This window comes from Mus musculus, chromosome 10 (assembly GCF_000001635.26).
Source record: "Mus musculus strain C57BL/6J chromosome 10, GRCm38.p6 C57BL/6J".
NCBI classification, from domain to species: Eukaryota; Metazoa; Chordata; class Mammalia; order Rodentia; family Muridae; genus Mus; species Mus musculus.
Window position 1 is genome coordinate 53,425,572 of NC_000076.6, and position 6,716 is coordinate 53,432,287.

Sequence of the window (6,716 nt, forward strand, 5' to 3'; positions counted from 1 at the left end):
GAAATTCCCACTTCACTCTTTCTCATGCAAAACAGGTTTCAAGTTAGGGTTCCTTAGCCTGTCTCTTGCAACAGATAAGAAATGTCACTTCTGTACAGGAAGACAGGTTGAATACCTGAATGAAGAAGTTGTGGGTTTCATTAGGAAAGAAGAGAAGAGAATCCTATATAGTTCAGCCTCTACTGTGGGATTACCTCATATTCGGAAGATAAAAACTGTTCTCTTATACCTAGTAGTCAAAAATATGAAATATAATATGGCATTCCAGAACTTGTGCTCAGTCTTGAAGGCATTAATTAATTTTAATTTTTTTCTTGATCAAGGTCTCCCATAGCCGAGGATGGCCTCAGTTTCACTATGTAGCTGAAGATCTGGAGCTACTGATCTTCCCAATTTCACCTTCCATGTACTGGGATTACTGGCGTGCTTTCCCATGTCCAGATGAAATACATTCCTTTACTTTTCTTCGTATTGACTCTCCATAGATCGCTAGGCTTTGGCACAATACAGTTTTTACTTTTTTCTAGAAAAAATGCTCTGTTTTATATCACTTTCTATTATTCTGAACTGGGTAGTGCCTACCAAGTGGTTTCCTCTTATTGACCTAACTGAAAATGTTCCCATGCAATTTTTTAGTTGGAGAATAGTTTAAAGGAATTAGAGAAGGAGAAAAAAAAAAAGCAGAACACAGCTTGCCATGCCTTTAGGTACACACTTTTATATATTTACATCTTCTAAAGCAAGTAAGCATTGCACAACCCTACTAGGTTGAAAATGGCAATGGGATTGCTTTAGACACTTTGATCAAGAAGCACAGTCTATTTTTTCACCCCCTAAGCTCAAGCTGACCTTGTGACTTGCTTTGACTGCAGACCTATTTGTGACTTCTCACAAAGCCTTCTCAGCTCTGGTTCTGCATTTCTGGAGCTCTTAAGCCTGAGGAATCATCAGATACTGTCTTCTGAGCAGGCTATGGAGAGAGAGCAAACATGTCTTTATGGTGTACCAGCCCCGGTTAACTGGTACCTTGTTTCAACTGAAGCAACCCCTTTTTATACCAAAGGAAATAGAGATGAATTTCTTGGCTGAGACCGCCACAGACCAAGGACCATGAACAGATGGCTGATATGTTAAACACAAAGTTTTGGGGAAATTTTCATGCTGTAATAGATAACTGATATCCTCAGCCCACAACTGTCATTGTTTATCTGTGTTCTCTCCTTTTATTATTATGTTAGAGCAGTGGTTCTTAACCTTCTTACATCTGTGACTCTTTAATACAGTTCCTCATGTTGTGGTGACCCTCAACCAAAAAATTATTTCTATGTCATAACTGTAATTTTCCTACTATAAATATCTGATATGCAGGATATCTGATATGTGACCCCTGTGAAAGAGTTGTTGAACCCACAAAGGGGCCACAACTCACGGGTTAAAAATTACTGAGTTAGTGGGATTTGAGGAAGATGTAAAGTGTCTCTTTACACACATAATATTTAATTAGTGATCAAACATTACAGATGATAAACATTATTTTTAAAAGGAATAGGAAAACTCAAATCTGCTCTTTATGTAGAAAAACTGAAATGAACTTTAGACTTGTATAAAAAATGGTAAGCAACTGAGCTGGGGATATGCATTTATTGGTAGAGCATGTGTCTACTGTGAGGAGCCTTGGGTTTGATCTTCAGTACCACATAAAACCAGGCATGATAGTAGAGAATGGGTTGCTTGTTTGACTTTGTTGTTGTTTTGGTGGTGGTGGTTGCTTGATTGATTAGGTTTTTTGCTGTTGTATTGGTTTGGGTTTTGGGGCTTTTTGGTGTTTGGTTGGTTGGTTGGTTGGTTGGTTGGTTTGGTTTTTCAAGGGAAGGTTTCTCTGTGTAGTCCTGGCTGTCCTGGAATTCAATCTGTAGAGCAGGCTGGCCTTGAGCTCCTAGATCTACCTGCCTTGAGTGCTGGGACTAAAGGTGTGCTCCACCACCACTGGATTGATAGTGAATGTTCTTAATCCCTTTACTCAAGAAGTGGAATCAAGAAGATTAGAAGTCCAAGGTCATCCTCAGCTACATAAAGATCGAGACGTCGGGCTGGGCTACATGACATCCTATTCCACAATGAAGAAACGAGTAAATCCACCTCAATGCACACTATAAATGTGATTTAACATCTAAATTTAAAACAAACAAACAAACCTGGGGAAATGAAGCTGGAGAGATGATTCAGAAGTTAGTTAGGCGTGAGTGGACCCAAGTTCAGTTCCTAGCATGTGCCATGTGTCTCACTCAGACAGTTGTAAGTCTAGTATCAGGAATCCAATGCCTCTGGCTGCCACAGGCACTAAATTCATGTTCACATACCTTCTCTCTCTCCTCTCTCTCTCTGAAATAAAACAAATTAATTTAATGTAAAAATAAATGAAATGTTTTCAATACTTGGGAGATTACCCTTTTCCTTCTTGTAGTCCAATCCCTAGTCAGCGCCTATCCCATGCGACTACACTATGGCAGGCTTAGGGTTGGGTAGAGCATCGAAAGTAAAGATGGGGGAATGTAGTTTTCATTAACAATAAAACATCTCATCAGTTATTAATTTTTGTTTTATTTTGAAACAGACTCTCTCTTACATAGGTCTGGCAAGCTTTGAAATTGTGATCCGTCTGCCTCTGGTCTCCAAATGCAGATATTTGGGGTGTGCATCACCAAACCTGGCAAAATTTTAAAAATTTATTTAATCCACCTTCATTTCAGTGTTCTTCAGCTGTATTTCATATCCAGGTTCCTTTAAATTTTACATTTATATAACTTACTAACCCATGTATACATGTGTGAAACCAATGTTCAAAATACATTCTTGTTATGTATCCTAATGATCAAAAAAATGGAAGGTGGGCCAGGAAGTATGGTTTCTATTTTAAGAGACAAATACAGAAGTAAACTATACTTACTGTGCAATTTAAACGAACACCCATGCTACTCTACTGGGTATCATGGTTTTGTCATGACAAAGGCACTGGAGAAATGTCAAGACGTATGTGTCCAGAGTAGAAACCTTCAGGCCTAATGTGAGCTTTGACTCTCAAAACATGGGGAGAAAGCAAAGATGGGATCTGAAGTTTTCATGTCTCAGGCTCATCCCTCTCCCTTGGGGTCAGGGCTGGATCTTCTCAAATCTCACCGTTATTATACAATTACCCTAAGAGCTCATACCTACTATAAAAGTGTTATAAAAGATATTCCTGGCTCTACCCCGCCTCCTGGCTCACCCTGAGGATGACCTAATCAGACTGTGTGATGTGGAATGGTCTGGCCAGGTTTCTTCAGCTCCTCCCTGATGTGGTCATGAGAGAGCCAAGAGTGAAGCCCAGAGTTCACACGAAGGCTTTTTATTCCATTTCCCTGACGTCATACACTGCAGATGTTTTCATATCCTCGTGGCTATTTTTATCTTTATCCCCTTCCCCCAACATCAATCATTTTAGGTTGTAGTCTTCTGGTCTTTAAGTCCACAACATATCCATTTTCCATCGTTACCTTTACTGTTTTACTTCTTATTCTCTTGTAACCTCTCTCATCACTACTTCTGCTTCCTTCCCTTTCATTTTCTCCCCATTCACTTATTCCCTGCTGTCCCATTTTCCTCTATTTAATTCTGAACATCAGCTCAAAGCTTTCTTGTTGCTAAGTAACCACATCACCCATACACACACCGTTTTCTACTCTCAGCTCCTATCTTCTAATGGCAAAAGAGAGAGGGAGAGGAAGAGAGAGGAAGAGAGAGAGGAAAAGAGAGAGAGGAAGAGAAAGAAGAGAGAAGAGAGAGAGACCTTTATGGGGTAGGTAGAAAAAAAATCTCTAAGAGAGCATGCAGGTTTCTGCCTTCCTGTTTTCATTCCTGGCAACAATTATTTTCCACACCTTGCCTCTTCTTAATAGCCATTATTCATTGCTTCTTTTATTAATAATTTTCTCCAGGCCTTGAGATAACACTACAAAAAAACAGCACAAAGCGTCCCTCTGAGCTTACCCAAATTATGGATGGGAAAAAGAAACATAATTCCTACCAAGGGAACAATAAAAGAAAAACTGTCCAAAGTTTAACTACAAAGCACATGCAACACATTACTACGAAGGCCTCATGAAGGCCTTTTAAATAAACCCTGGATCAAATCCAGCCCTCTCTAGTTGAGTGGCTTTCACTGGAGACCAAGTCAGCTAACCTGCACTGGCCTTAATCTCCTGGAGTCGTGAGGAAGCTGAGGGTGGTTTGCACAAAATAAAGGGCAAAACCAATACAAGAACTGACTAGGTGGTTTTCTAAAGCTCTGTCCTTCTGCAGACTTCAAGCTGATGTGACATTTGTGTGTTGAAGGCATAATGGGGATGTGACAGCCCTCCTCACAACATGTTCTCAAGGGATTCCAAAGTCTTCTGGCACATTTAATAATTTAACAGGCATGGTAACTCCATATGTCTAAACACTAGAGCCGAGTAACACATGCCAGCATGTTTGAAGAAATCTCCTTTTCACCCTTGCAATACCATAAATAATTTCCCCCATTAGTGTGAATTCTTTCTCTGTCACTGAGCATTTCTGCAATGCCTGGGAGGCCTTCTTTGTGAAGCCTGCCCCCCTCACCCTTGCAGTCAGTTGTTTTGCTCACAGTTAGCACCGCACTAATTGGGGAGTGTTGAGAGCTGTTCTTCCGTAGTGTCGGAGCCTCTCCTGTGCACACATGACCCAGGACTGAGTCTTGGCCTCTGTGAGAGCTCTCAGGTTTTTCATGTAATAATAATACACAGGTGCTCAAGAGGGCATTTTCATTTTATTATCAATTTATAGGTTTGTGTGTATGAATGCTTGCACCACTTTTGTGTGTGTGTATGTTTGCATTTTCTAATATGCGTGTGTATGTGTGTGCACTTTCTCCCCTGTGTGTGTGTGTCTGCACTTTCTCCTCTTTGTATATGTGTATGTCTGCACTTTTTCCTGTGTGTGTGTCTACACTTTCTCCTCCGTGTGTGTGTGTGTGTGTGTATACATTGTAGGTCACTTCCACCTTGTTTTTTAAAACAAGGTTTTCTCATTATCACTGCAACCTCAGGTTCTCCAATTAGCTTAAGCTAGTCAGCCAGGCTCCTCTCTCCACCTTGCCAGTACCAGGATTACATTGCAGGGTACCACACCTGGCTTTTAGAAAGGATACTGAGAATTGAAAACAGGTCCTTTGGTTGTTTTGTTTTGTTTTGTTTTGTTTTGTTTTCTTCATTGAAGCCCAGGTTTATCAGTAGCAAAACAACCAAAAATGAAAGTGTCCTGAACTGCAGATGCCCATTTCAGGAGAAAACCTTGGCTTGCCAGAAGCGAGGTATTTTGAAAGTGGAACACCTGTGAACACTGCAAGGTATGAGGATGTCTGGCCAGGATTGTAATTTGTCCAGCCACCATGGTTTTCCTTTCTAAGTCCAGCGCCTTAGCTCTTCTGAGCAGTTCAGGAAGTGCCACAGTTTTTCATCTTAGGGTGAGTTCCACTAATAAAACATGCATTTGAATTTCCTGTCATTTTTTTATTTTTTTATGTATTACGTTAAACAAAGGAGAATTACGTCAAGATTTTCACTAACCTTCCTGTATTCCCTTCTCCTTCAATGCTGTTCTTTTCCTCTTGAGCTGTCAGTCAGCATCATCATGTCTTATCACTTCCTTATAAACCCAGGCACTGGATTCCCTTTTCTTCCATCCTGTTTGATCTGGATGGCCTACAGTAGTGGTTCTCAGCATGTGCATCAAGACTCCCTTGAGGTCAAAAGACCCTTTCACAGGGTCTCTATATCAGATATCCCGTGTATTATATCAGATATCCCGTGTATCACGGTTCAAAACAGTAGCAAAGCTACAGGTATGAAGTAGCAGTGAGATAACATTATGGTTGGGGTGAGCACTGCATGAGGGATTAAAAGGTTGCAGCATTAGGAAGGATATGAACCGCTGGCCTACAGGTTTCCAGTGCTGCCTGTAACTGAAAACTGTGGCACCGAGCCCAGGAAAGACTCACTCCCTATCCAGAACTCAAGCTGTAATATAACCAGGGCTGTGGAAGCACCTCATTTCTTTATTTCCCAAAGTGTTTACTCTTCCATCTGTTCAGGCACCTATAGCTCAGCCTCTCAATGCCATGTAGAGTTATCTCACCTATGAAGGCTGTAGGTGAAGGTATTTCTCTCCGACCCTTCCTCTTTGAGTACCCCTCACACTCTCGGAGGAGACCTGGGAGTCCTTGTGTTCTTTTCTACCAACCTCCCCATCTCTCACCCCCTTTCTACATAGCCAAGTGTCTATGACACATTTTTTTCACCCACTCACCTTACTGTCCCTATTCTCTTGTCTGTTGTTGCCCTGACCAATCCCGAGCCTTGAGTGTGGACACCGTGGCAGTTTCTGGCCTGAGTGCAGGCTATTGAGGCACCTTGAGGGAGACACAGCCATGCCCCTGACAACATCCCAGTTCCATGGCACTGACCATAGCTCCCTCCAGCATAGTCTGCCACTCTACTGTGTCCTATGTCACAGGCCTCCTCATCTGCTCTTCACAAAGCATTATTCATTTGTCCCCCATTTTAGCACATGTGAGAGGTTCAGTTGATCACTGTGAGCAAGGCAGACAAGAAGTTCTGAAGATGAAGTTAACACTGTAATTCCAACAGTTCCAGATGTAT